At 40.0% G+C, this 12283-nt stretch overlaps 1 protein-coding gene across 4 annotated transcripts in view; it reads left to right on the top strand.

The window, feature by feature from the left end:
* Nucleotides 1-379: 379 nt before the first annotated feature.
* The window catches only part of BTBD7 (BTB domain containing 7), an 81081-nt gene continuing 69177 nt past the window's right edge, over nt 380-12283 (top strand). For all 4 annotated transcript variants that reach the window (XM_059914871.1, XM_059914872.1, XM_059914874.1 and 1 more), the window contains exon 1: nt 380-663. The gene's annotated coding sequence lies outside the window, so the exon portion shown is untranslated. The remainder of the gene's footprint in view (nt 664-12283) is intronic.

Raw genomic sequence — 12283 nt, 5'->3', positions numbered from 1 at the left:
TGCCAAGAAAACGCCAAGACTGTCAAAAAGGACTTCTCCATGGAAGCGCAGTCTTCGCTTTACGAAAGATGCATCGTGAGCGATAGATCATGATGCCGGCCGCCGAATGGAAACATGAATTGGTAGAACCGGTCGTGCGGTAACGTAGTTATTATAATTCCACTCTGACAGATTTAACGATTTGCCACAATTCCCCGGAATAAGCAAAATGCTGCAACGAGCTTCAGACTCCGAGCGGAGAGCGGGAATAATGCGCGCGCACTCGGCTCCAACCGATCCCGGGTCCCGTGACCGCGCCTCCCCGGCCAGCCAAGGCGCGCGCGCCGCCGCCGGCCCACGTGACCCCGGGCGCGGCGACGGCGGGGATGGGCGGGGGCTCGGGCCGGCTCCGCAGCGCCGCGCAGGCGCCCCAGGCCCGCGCCGAGCCGAGCCCCTCCTGCTCGCTCCAGGCGTCAAAATGGCGGCGAGGGAAACCTGGAGAAGCCCCGGAGCCTGAGCCACTGACAGGAGCGGAGACGGGAGGTGGCGGCGGCGACGGCAGGAGGAGGATGGCCGGGGGCGCTGGCGCCGGTGCGGACGGCGGTGCAGGCGGCGGCGGCGGCGGGGGCGACGGCCGCGGTCCCAGCGGTGGCAGCAGCAGCAGCGGCGGGAGGAGCCTGCGGGGTGAGTGTCCCTCGATGTCTCTGAGGCTGTGAGCCGAGGCTGTTACCGGCGCGGTGCTGGGCGTCCCGACGAGGAAGGGGCTGTGCGGGGGCCGTGGGGTCGCAGGGCTGGGGCCCGGCCGCCGCGGGGGGCGCGGGGCTGGGGCCGGGGAAGGGTTACTGGTCCGTCTGGGGCTGAGGCGGCGGTGGCAGACTGACCGGTCCCGGTGTGCTGCGCGGGGCGGGCTGGGCAGTGCGCCGCCGTCCCGGGGGCAGAGGCGCGAGGTGTGGCGCTTGGGGCGGGGAGAGCGGCCCGAGGTGGCCGCGGCGGCGGCCCGGCCGGCTCCCGTCTCGGGGCTACGAGGGGCGGGAATCGCCGCTCCCAGGACGCCGGGAAACCGCTCCCGAGACTCGGGCGCGTGTTTACCCGGCTGCGGGGCTGCGACCGCCCCGGGGTGGGCGTGAGAGCTGCCGGCCGGTATCAGGGGTCGAGGAGTGCAGGCCTGTGGACGGCTGCTCCCCCGGGGAGAAGTTAAATTGTCCGGGTAAGTTACTGTTTCGGGATCAAACTGGAATTGCGCTTTGACAGGTTGGGAGAGAGACAATACGGAGTCTTTGGTAAAGGATCCTGTGCTTGGAGTACTTGAAAGGCTAAAAGCGTGCATTTTTCAGCGTCTCATCATTTGCACAGCTGTTTATTAGCCTTACCTCGAAGATGAGAACTTTCTCACCGTTTGGGGGGAGAAGCCCTGAGTGTTGCTTCTGCTTTGAACTACAATAGCATCTCTTCACATACCAGCACAGATAATAAGTACTCTGGATTAGGCCTAATTTGCAGAAGCAGTCCTGGTTTTACCAGAGAACTGTTTCCTCTGCTAAAACATCTTACTGTAATGAGGAAATAGGCAATTTTACAGAATTACTTCGTTTTTTCAAGTAGCAGAATCTTTTGTCTCTGAATAGCATCCATTTCTTTTAGATTGCTGAAATCAATTACTTTCTCCCGGAAATGTGGAAGAAAGATTTGAAATTGCAAGAATCATACATGTTAATGGCAGCTGTGATTAAACTTGTCCTGGAATTTTGAAGTCAGAAAAACCTTTAGCGATCTGATGTGACTTGTTTTAGAACTGGGAAACTAGGCCCAGGGAGATGAGTGACTCGCTGTGGGTTCTGCAGCTGGCCAGGGATTGGACCAAAACTAGGATCTAGGCCTCTCTCCGCCCTATTTAGAGAGCTCTTTTCACTACACTCCTGAGCCTCGTATTCTTCATTGATTGCATTCTTCACCACCATCCTCATCCCTGGGTCTTTGTACGATGTAGTTGAAAGGAGAAATCAGAGAGAGCGCCTCACTCTGATTCTTGACAGTTACTGTCAGTTACCACAAGTAACTGATGAATATTTTTTTCCCTGACCTGAATTTAGTAAAAACCAACTGACATTTCATTTAGAGTTTTCATAGGTCTGCGACTGACTGTATTTCTGTCCAGTTATAGCATTGCTTATTTATGCATGCATTCAGTAAAACCAGTATTCTGTCCCACAAAACCTAACTACTATATTGGTTTGTCCCTCATTACCAGCGTTTAAACAGGTTCTTTGTATCAGGCTCTAATTTTAGGATTTAAAACACCTGTGTTGTATTTGCCAGGTTGTACCACCTGGTTTCCACATAGCCACTTGAGTCACAGCAGTTTTCTGTGTTGTGTGTCACAGGTTAACCTTCAGAAATACAGTCATGTCAAATGCTTCTGATTTCATATTCTAGTCATTGAGACTCACACACCAGAGTTGTACCTTGTGTTCAGTTAGGTGATTATTGAAGATCTGCTTTGTATTTTGCAATACTAGGTGCTACAGGAGAAAGAAACAAGTGAAATATGTAGACTTTGCCCTCAGAAAAGATAAGATGTACCCCTCTGAGTCTAGAAAACAATCTATCAATACAAAGAATGCTGTTCGTGTTCTGGTTAGAGGGAGATGAGTGAGGCCCCAGGAGTCTAAATAACTTCCTGGAACACTTGGGACTTGAGCTAGCTTCTGTGAGGGTTTAGATTTACAGAGAGATTGGAGCAGCTACTTTGTGAGGGAAAAGCAAGAGTGTAATGTGGAGATTAGCTTTGGGGGAGGGGAATAGAGAGGGAAACTAGGATGAGCTGACAACTGAATTTCCTTGGGAAGACATTAGACAGTTGAAAAGATATGTTTGTAGAAGGGTTTGAGTACCGGATTGAGGAGATTTGGATTTTTATCCTCTTGTGCAGGATATGGGGAGCCTTTGGAAGTTTGGAGGCCACACATTAATATGATAAAACTGCCAAGACGCACCTGTCAGTGATCTGTTGGTTGAGTTAGAATGAGAAGAGAGTGGAATGAACCAGGGACAATAGTAGCTATTGCAGTTACCTGGGTATGAAGAGATGAGATCCTACACTAAGATAGAGTCACTAGGAAAGATGCATAGCGGGTATCATTTTTTTTGTTGCTGTTTTTATCGTGGTAAAATATACATAACATAAAATTTGCCATTTTAACCAGTTTTAAGTGTACAGTTCTGTGGCATTAAGTGTATTCACATTGTTGTGCAACCATTATCACCATCCATCTCTAGAACTCCATTCATCTTCTGCAGCTGAAACTCTATACCCTGTAAACACTAACTCCCCACTTCCCTTTACTCTTAGCCCCTGACAACCACTATTCTACTTTCTGTCTCTACGAATTTGATTACTCTAGGTATTTCATGTAAGTAGAATCATACAATGTTTGTCCTCTTGTGACTGGCTTATTTCACTTAGCATAATGTTCATCCATGTTGCAGCATTTGTCAGAATTTCCTTCATTTTTAAGGCTGAATAATATTCCATTGTATGTATATACTGCATTTTGTTCATCCATTTATCTGTCGGTTGGTACTTCATATGCTTCCACTTTTTGGCTTTTGGAATAATGTTGCCATGAACATAGGTGTGCTCATATCTGTTTGAGTCCCTGCTTTCATTTCATTTGGGTATATATCCAGAAAATTTTACATTTCCACCAGCATGCGTCAGGGTTCCAGTTTCTCCACATCCTCACCAACACTTGTTGTTTTTATTATTTTGATAACAGCCATCCTAATGGGCGTGAAGTGATATCTCATTGTGGTTTTCACTTGCGTTTCTCTAATGATTAGTGATGTTAGCATCTCTAAAGCTTATCAGCCTTTTTGTATATCTAATTTGGAGAAATAATCTATTTAAGTCCTTTGCCTATTTTTTTAATTTAGTTGTTTTTTGTTGTTGTTGTTTACTTGTAGGAGCTCTTTATGTATTATGGATACCAATCCCTTATCAGATAGATGATTTGCAAATATTTTTGCCATTCCATGCATTGCCTTTTCACTCTGTCGAGTGTACTTTGATGCACAAAAGGTTTTTTTTGGTAAGTTTTTAATGTTAATGAAGTCTAACTGAACTAGTTTTTCTTTTGTTGCTTATACTTTTGGTGTTACATCTGAGAAATTATTGCCAAATCCAGTGTCATGAAGCTTTCCCCCTTTAAAAATCTTCTAAGAGTTTTCCCCTCAAAAAAATCATGTTTTATGTTTAGGTCTTATGTTTAGGTCTTTGCATGTGGATATCCAGTTTTTCCAATGCCATTTGTTGAAAAGACTGTCTTTTTTCCATTGAATGGTCTGGCCATCTTTGTTGAAAATCACTTGATCATACATTCAAGGGTTTATTTCTGAAATCTGTTCTGTTCCATTGGTCTGTAAGTCTGTCTTTGTGCTGTCACCGTACTGTTTTGATTACTCTAGCTTTATAGTGGTTTTGAAATCAGAAGTGTGAGGCCTCCAACATTGTTCTTTTTCAAAATTGTTTTGGCTATTTGGGGTCCCTTGAGATTCCATATGAATTTTAGGATAGATTTTTCTATTTCTGCAAAAAATGTCATTGGGATTTTTTTGATAGGGATTGCACTGAATCTGTAGATTGTTTGGAGTAGTGTTGACATCTCTTCCAGTCTTCCAGTCCGTAAACACCAGATGTCTTTCCATTTATTTGTGTTTAATTTCTTCCCACAACATTTTGTAGTTTTCAGTGTAAAATTCTTTCATCTCCTTGGTTAAGTTTACTCCCAAGTATTTTATTGTTTTTGGTACTATTGTAAACGTGATTGATTTCTTAATTTCCTTTGCGGATTGTTCATTGTTAGTGTATAAACACAACTCATTTTTGTGTGTTGATTTTGTATCCTGCAACTTTACTGAATTCATTTATTCTAACGGGGTGTGTGTGTGTGTGTGTGTAATCTTTAGAATTTTCTACATAAAGGTAAGGTTGTTTTCTAACAAAGATAATTTTATGTCTTCTTTTCCAGTTTGAATGACTTTTCTTTCTTTTTCTTGCCTAATTGCTCTGGCTAGGACTTCCAGTACTGTATTGAATAGAAATGGTGAAAATGCACATCCTTGTCTTGTTCCTCATCTTAGAGGGAAAGCTTTCAGTCTTTGACCATTGAGTATGATGTTAGCTGTGGATTTTCCATACATAACCTTTATTATGTTGAGCTAGTTTCCTTATATTCCTGGTTTGTTGAGTGTTTTAGCAGGTATGTTTTAAGAAAAAAATTCAGTTATGGGTGCTGTGTTTCTACCTGGTGAAAGAAAATTCTTGTGTCATTGGTGGAATGTTATTGTCAAGTTGTTTTTTTTAAGCATCATCTTTGTACATTTGCAGTTATGTTCTGGCTGAAAAAAATAGTGCTATAGTTATTCAGTGGGGAAGACTGACACTAATCAAATAATCATACAAATATATGCCTGAGTAACTGTAGTACTATTTTGCTTCCAGCTCTATTCCCAGCATCTAGCATAGTGCCAGGCACATAGGTGCTCATTAAAGTTATTAATTGAGTTTAAAAGCAGAAGACTAAGATTTAACCCAATAAGCTAAAAAATATATTGTTTATAACTTTTATAGAAAGTGTTTATTCTAAACCACCTTCCCTCTTAACCCAGTCTTGGTACAGTGGTAATAAAACAAAATCAGACTTCTCCACTCTAAAAAGAAACAGGCAAGTGACTTTTTCTAAAACAATTATCTTTTTAAAGATGAGACAACATTTTTCTTTTTAAGTTGATGCTAATGGAAGTTGGTTATCAGAATCCAAAATTTCAAAGGGAAGCATAATTTAAAGGAAACTTTTCATGTACCTACTAACTTCAGATTTATAATGAAATTCAAACATTCAGTACCTAGTTTATTTACAAAACAAGTTCAAATTTTTTAATGCAAGCTTCAGTTCTTTTAATTTTTAAAATTTTGGCAGTCTAAATTTGACATTACAAGTTGAGTCTTTCACAGCATCCTTACCAACTCAAATAATGTAGAAACTTCAAAAACATATAATGTACTAAGTTTTATAAATTGACATTAAATCCATATAATGAACATTACGTTAAAGTTGGAATAAACAGAAATCACTTTAATTCAATACACAACATCCTTTAAATCACAAGATTCAAAAAAATCTGCTTTTTTGAGCATTGTTGGAGTTTTTAGACATAGTTGTGATGTGTCAGAACACTGGACTGGGAATCAAACCTCAATTCAGATTCTGATTACTATTTATAGTTTTGCAATCTTAAGCAATCCATTTTACCTGTCTGAGGCTTAATTTTTCCTCATCTGTAAGAGGGAAAACACACACACACACAGTGTTTTACATAGCAGCTTTGCCACCTTGTATTTTTCATTCCATTCTTTCCCTCTCTGTTACCACTTACTTGCTAGTCTGGACTATTTATTGAACAGCCTACCAGTGGAGTCTCTGCCATTTGTTCTCCCACTTTTCCTCTCCTTCTCTGGCTGTTCTCTGTATTGCTACCACACTTTTTAAAAAATGCAGTTGGAGGATGTTACTTCCCTACCCAAAAAACTTGTGTTGACTTCCCATTGTCTATTGGATAAAGTCCAAATTCAAAACAGTTTGTAGACTGTGTCTAACGTTAGATTTCCCATTACTCTAGTCATACTAAGCTGTTTCTTGTTCCTTCTCCTTCTGTTTTTCATGTGTTTATCCCAGTGCTTGGAGTTCTCCTGTTCTTTGCCATCCAGGAGACTCTGAGAAGATGACTCATCACCCATTTCAGCGGTGGATTTTGATTACTCCAAGCCAATCAGCTCAAGGCATTTCCCTGTAAATTATTATTTGTCCCAGTTAGATAGAAAGGAAAGAGACATTCTATTTCTGGGGGAGAGGATTTTTTCCCCTATTGTTTGTGAGCAAGAGAACATGTGGCCCCAGTCGCCACTGGCAGCTGTCTTGTGACCACAGGGGATGATGAAACATGCCCTGAGGATGGCAGAACAGAGAGGTAGAATGAATGTAGGTGCATGACAACATTATTTTAGACACGTATTGTGCTGGGCCTGGGGCTTTCCCTACCGTGGGATTTCTCCTCGTGAATAAATTCCTATTGTTTAAGCCAGTTCTTTGGGGTTATTTGCCATCAGAAATCTCCTGATTCTTACAGTCGTCTTTATTCTTCAAGACCCAGTTCAAAAGTTAGTTTTACCAGTAATCATACACTCACTCCCTTAGTACTTTGGACCTTTCTTCCAGTCCTTATTTACTATATTATCATCAGTTGCTTGTGTGTCTAACTCCTCCATGTAACTCTTTGTACTTTGAGCCAAAGCCTGTAGGATGTAGCACAGTGTCTGGTAAATTATAGATACTCAGTGAGTTGTTAGGATGAAATAATAACATGAATAAGTGCTTTGTAAACAATTTTTTAATAAATATGAGGTATGTTATTGAGTTTAAAACTAAAGTGAGATGGAAAAATCAATTAGGCCAGTCATGCAAAGTGTTCTTTGCTTGCCCTTAATTGTTTTCTAAAAATATGCACTTAGATAAAAAGTTTGACAGTCTCTTCTGGCTACAGTTCCTTAAATTTTATGAACACTCTTACCTACTTAAAGCAGGAATCATGGAAGGAGCAATAATGAATTGTGTTGTTAGTGTGCAGTTTCCTTCCTTCTTTAGGGGGAGACTGAATGCCAGAAGAATTTCAAGTATAGTGTCTTTTTTTCCCTATATTCTGAAATTATACTTATTTAATTTGTTTTATCTGGAATTTACTTGTGAGTTGTTCTTTAGAGAAAAATTCCATAACATGCTTCATAAGACTTAATTATGCTTGTCTTCAGACTTTCCCAAAATATTTCTTGCTTGCTTGAGACTAGACATGAGAATTTTCTGGTTAGGAAAAAAGCTTTGTGGCAGAACTAGATGAGTTTGTAGTGAATGTTAGTAATAGCTTATGACAGAGAAATCTCATTATAGCCTTAATTATGAAGTCATAGTTCTGTCACATGCTTCAACGATAAAGTCTGACAAGGGAGGAAGGATAGGGAAGGAGAGTTAAAATTCCTAACTTGGTGTACCTCACCATTTGTTGGCTTCAGTCAAATAAAACTTTGACATAGTAATTTGTAGTTATTTTTAAAACAAGGTAAGGAGGAATACAGTACACATTAGAAATTGTAAAATCATCTGTTGGGATGAGTATGAAAAGACAAATTTGTCTATGAAGAACAGCCTTCTTTTGATGTCTAGTTGTTAGTTCCCTTGGTACCTTAGTTTCCACATCTGTAAAATGAACAGTGTCACCCTCTTTAGGGTTCTTTGATTAATTAAGGTAATCTATGTGAAAACACAATATAGTGTTCTGAGCATAGATGCTCAGGCATTCCTTTTTTTTTTTTTTTTTAAGCAGAGATTATTTTATTTTTTATTTTTTAAAAAATATTTATTTGGCTGCACCGGGTCTTCCTTGTGGCACGTGGGATCTTTAGTTATGGCACACAGGATCTTTAGTTGTGGCATGCGGGATCTAGTTCCCTGACCAGGGATCAAACCTGGGCCCCCTGCATTGGGAGCGCGGAGTCTTAACTGCTGGACCACCTTGGGAAGTCCCTCAGGCATTCCTTTTAATATTGAGCTGCATGAGCCGCTTGTATATTTTGGAGATTAATCCTTTGTCAGTTGCTTCCTTTGCAAATCTTTTCTCCCATTCTGAGGGTTGTCTTTTTGTCTTGTTTATGGTTTTCTTTGCTGTGCAAAAGCTTTTAAGTTTCATTAGGTGCCATTTGTTTATTTTTGTTTTTATTTCCATTTCTGTAGGAGGTGATTCAAAAAGGATTTTGCTGTGATTTATGTCATAGAGTGTTCTGCCTATGTTTTCCTCTAAGAGTTTTATAGTGTCTGGCCTTACATTAAGTCTTTAATACATTTTGAGTTTATTTTTGTGTATGGTGTTAAGAAGTGTTCTAATTTCATTCTTTTACATGTAGCTGTCCAGTTTTCCCAGCACAGGCTTATTAATTCTTGAATGAGAAAAAGTCTGTCGGTTTGTGTGTGTGTGTATGTGTATGTATGTGGGTTTAAGTAACAAAAACTCTCTAGAATAAAGTTCAAACTCCCTTTCATGGATCATATGGCTTTTTGTTATCTAGGCTCTGTTGCTTCTCTGGGCTCATACCTTATTACTGCCAAATACCTTCCTGTTAAACTCTGCATGTAGAATTGCTTTAATTTCCTTAGTGAGCCAGGTTTTGTTCTTTCCTTGGGCCTTCACATAGTCAGTTTCCTCTGCCTTTTAGAGTATTATTTTGGCATCCCAACCCCTCCCCACCATTACCTTCACCAAGAAAAAAGTTCACACTTATTGTCAGTCTTAGATCTTATCTCAGATGTCACTTTCTCAACAGCCCCATAAGGTAAATACTTTTAAATATTATCAGATACAGAAAAGATAAACAATTTGACCAAGATCACAAAGCTTATAAATAGCAGATCTGGATCCAAACCTAGACAGTTTGGCTCCAGAGTTCATCTTCACTAATCTGTGCTTCCTCTACATTGTAACTGCCTATTTATCAGCTTGTCCCTAAGTAATTTAAAAGCAAAAATTATGTCTATCTAGTTCATTGTTATATCCTCATGTGCCTATTATCAGCACATAATAGGTGCTCAGAAAATGTTTAAATGAGTGACTGTCTCTTATTTGAGAGCAGAATTTGTGATTAAACTCCTCTTTGTACCTTTCACATAATACATGTCAGTAAATAGTCTTTTCATGCTTATGATACAAAGTGAAATTTATATGATCAAGTTCATTGTGGCTTTGAAATATATTGCACTTTATAACCAAAGATAGTTACAGCCTCATTTTTATAATCACTGTTAACTCATTTTATCCTTTTATAGCAATGTTACTTGGCATCTTAAACTGGTGCTTTTCTAGGCTTCCTTTTCACATGGTATCCCTATGAACTGTTAAAATACAGATTATTTGTAACTCATTTCTGAATGGTACATGGGAGATTTTAAAAAATAAAATTACACTAGTATATGCACTCTGATCATTTATATCTATTAACCTTTTAATGGATGTGATTGCCGAACATATATGGAACTTAGAAAAAAGTAAAAGTACCCACATTTTAAACCTTGATCGTATCCCGAAAGATAAATGGTTTATCTATATAGAATAGTCACAGGGTAAATAATGATTTAAGGCATGCACTTTGTCGTTCATGTTGATGGGAGAAATTGGAATGTTGTATTTCAGTACACTTTTCAAATAAGTAATGCCTGAAGCTACTTCCAGGTTCATGCTCTCATCAGGGTCAGTAGGTTAAAGAACCAGAAAAGTCTTCCTCCTCCATGAATGTTCTCACTTTACCAAAGACTTTGCTTCTTTGGTTAATCATTCTCTCTTCCGTATCCCCTATGCTCTGGTACAGGGTTTCTCAACTTTGACACTACTGACATGTTGGACCAGATAATTCTTTGTTGTGGGGCGCTGTCCTGTACTTGCAAAATGTTTAGCAGCATCCCCAGCCTCTACTCACTAGGTTCCAGTAGTACCCTTCTTCACTCCTAGTTATGGCAACCAAAAATGTCTCCAGGCATTGCCAAATGTCTCCAGGGGAGCAGAGTCACCCAGTTGAAAACTGATGCTTTACTGCATCATCCCTACTCATTTGTTACAATATCTCCCTCTCTTTCATACACACACGTTTCCAGACTTTCACATCCTCTCTATTACTGCCTCATTTCTTGGCACCTTTTGCAGTCTTTTTTGAAAAGAGTTATAAAACATTTGCTCACTCCATTTTTACTTCCAGTTCAGTTTCCTCTCTTCAGTTCTATGAAACCACATTTTTCTGGTTTTCCTTTACATCTGTGGCTGCTCCATTTTGGTCTCCTTTATCAGCTCTACTCACTGGACAATGGCATAATTTTTGCTTCTTTCTTACTTTTTCTTATCTCGTCAACTCCTGCCTTTCTTGCCTCATTTCTTTGTATGTTGTCCCTCATATACCTATTAATTCTTAAGCTGTTCTCTCTGTTGAAATGCCCTTACCTATGTTTCTCCCTATTTAAATTCTAACATCCTTCAAGAACCAAAGCAGATGTCATCTTTCCATGAAAGCCTTTTCTAATCACTAAAGCCTTTTCTAGTCCTCTAACTTCCATGCCATGTTCCTATTCTTTCTCTCTGTCTTCCACTTGCAGCTTTGTGTTATTTATGTATTGGAATATGTCCTGCACTAGACAGTAAGCTCATCTTTGTATCCCTGACATTACCTGGCTAAGTGCCCTGCACATAGTTGGTGTTTAGATAGTTGTTGCAACAATGATGAGGAGGTAGCAGTAGAGTGGAAAGGATTTAGTAAAAACAGTAATGACCTGAAAGGTTGTTAAAAGTAGGAGAAAGAGAAGAAAACTGAAGAAAATTTAAAACTGCTCATGGAATTCTTTACATTCTCTCCTTTCATGGTTTCTTTGATATGGGCCTTTTCTGGTTTCATTCTGCATTTCTAAGCACCTTATTTGTTAAGGACCCATTATGAGCCAGGCACTCTTCAAGATACTTGGAATACAGTTACTGGAAAAGGAAACAGTCCCAGTAATGTAGGAACTTAGTCTCTTTGAGGATGTAGAAATCTTAACAATTAATTGCCCCTACAGAGTGGAAAGTACTGAAATTGAAGTGTATCCAAAACTTTCCGGTAGCACAGAGGAAAGGGGTGACTTCTCAATTTGAAATAAACCTCATTCAGATGCCACTTCTTACATGCAACCTATTCTGGTCACTACCCAGCCTGATTAGTGTTTTCCATGCTTTCCTTTACTCTGTTCTCTTTCAGCTACCAAATTATAAGCATTTCCTGTGCCTCAGTACTTAGCCTTCCGGTCATTCTTTTATATCCTTTTCTTTAGGAAATGGATTTAGTTTTGAGGCTTCAGCTGACAAGTTTCAAAGCCATACCAGCTACAACAAAACATTTTTTTTGTTGTGAAATAATACACATGCAAAGAAGCATAGTAAACAAATTTAAGTTTAACTTATTTTTTTAACAAATTATTTTAAAGCTGACACCACCATGGTCACGAAATAGAACAGTGGAAGCATGCTCAAAGCCCCACTCATGCCTCTTCTCAATCACAACCACCGTAAAGGTCACCCCTATTCTGCTTTTTATGGTAATTGCTTCTAAGATTTAAAAAAAAAAGAAGAAGAAGAAGGAGCCCTGTACCTGAATACCAACTAGATATTTATTCCAAAACAATATAGT

Source organism: Balaenoptera ricei, chromosome 2, assembly GCF_028023285.1.
Source record: "Balaenoptera ricei isolate mBalRic1 chromosome 2, mBalRic1.hap2, whole genome shotgun sequence".
In the NCBI taxonomy this organism is placed as follows: Eukaryota; Metazoa; Chordata; class Mammalia; order Artiodactyla; family Balaenopteridae; genus Balaenoptera; species Balaenoptera ricei.
The sequence above is the reverse complement of the archived record's forward strand: the minus strand, read 5'-3'. Positions and strand labels throughout refer to the sequence as shown.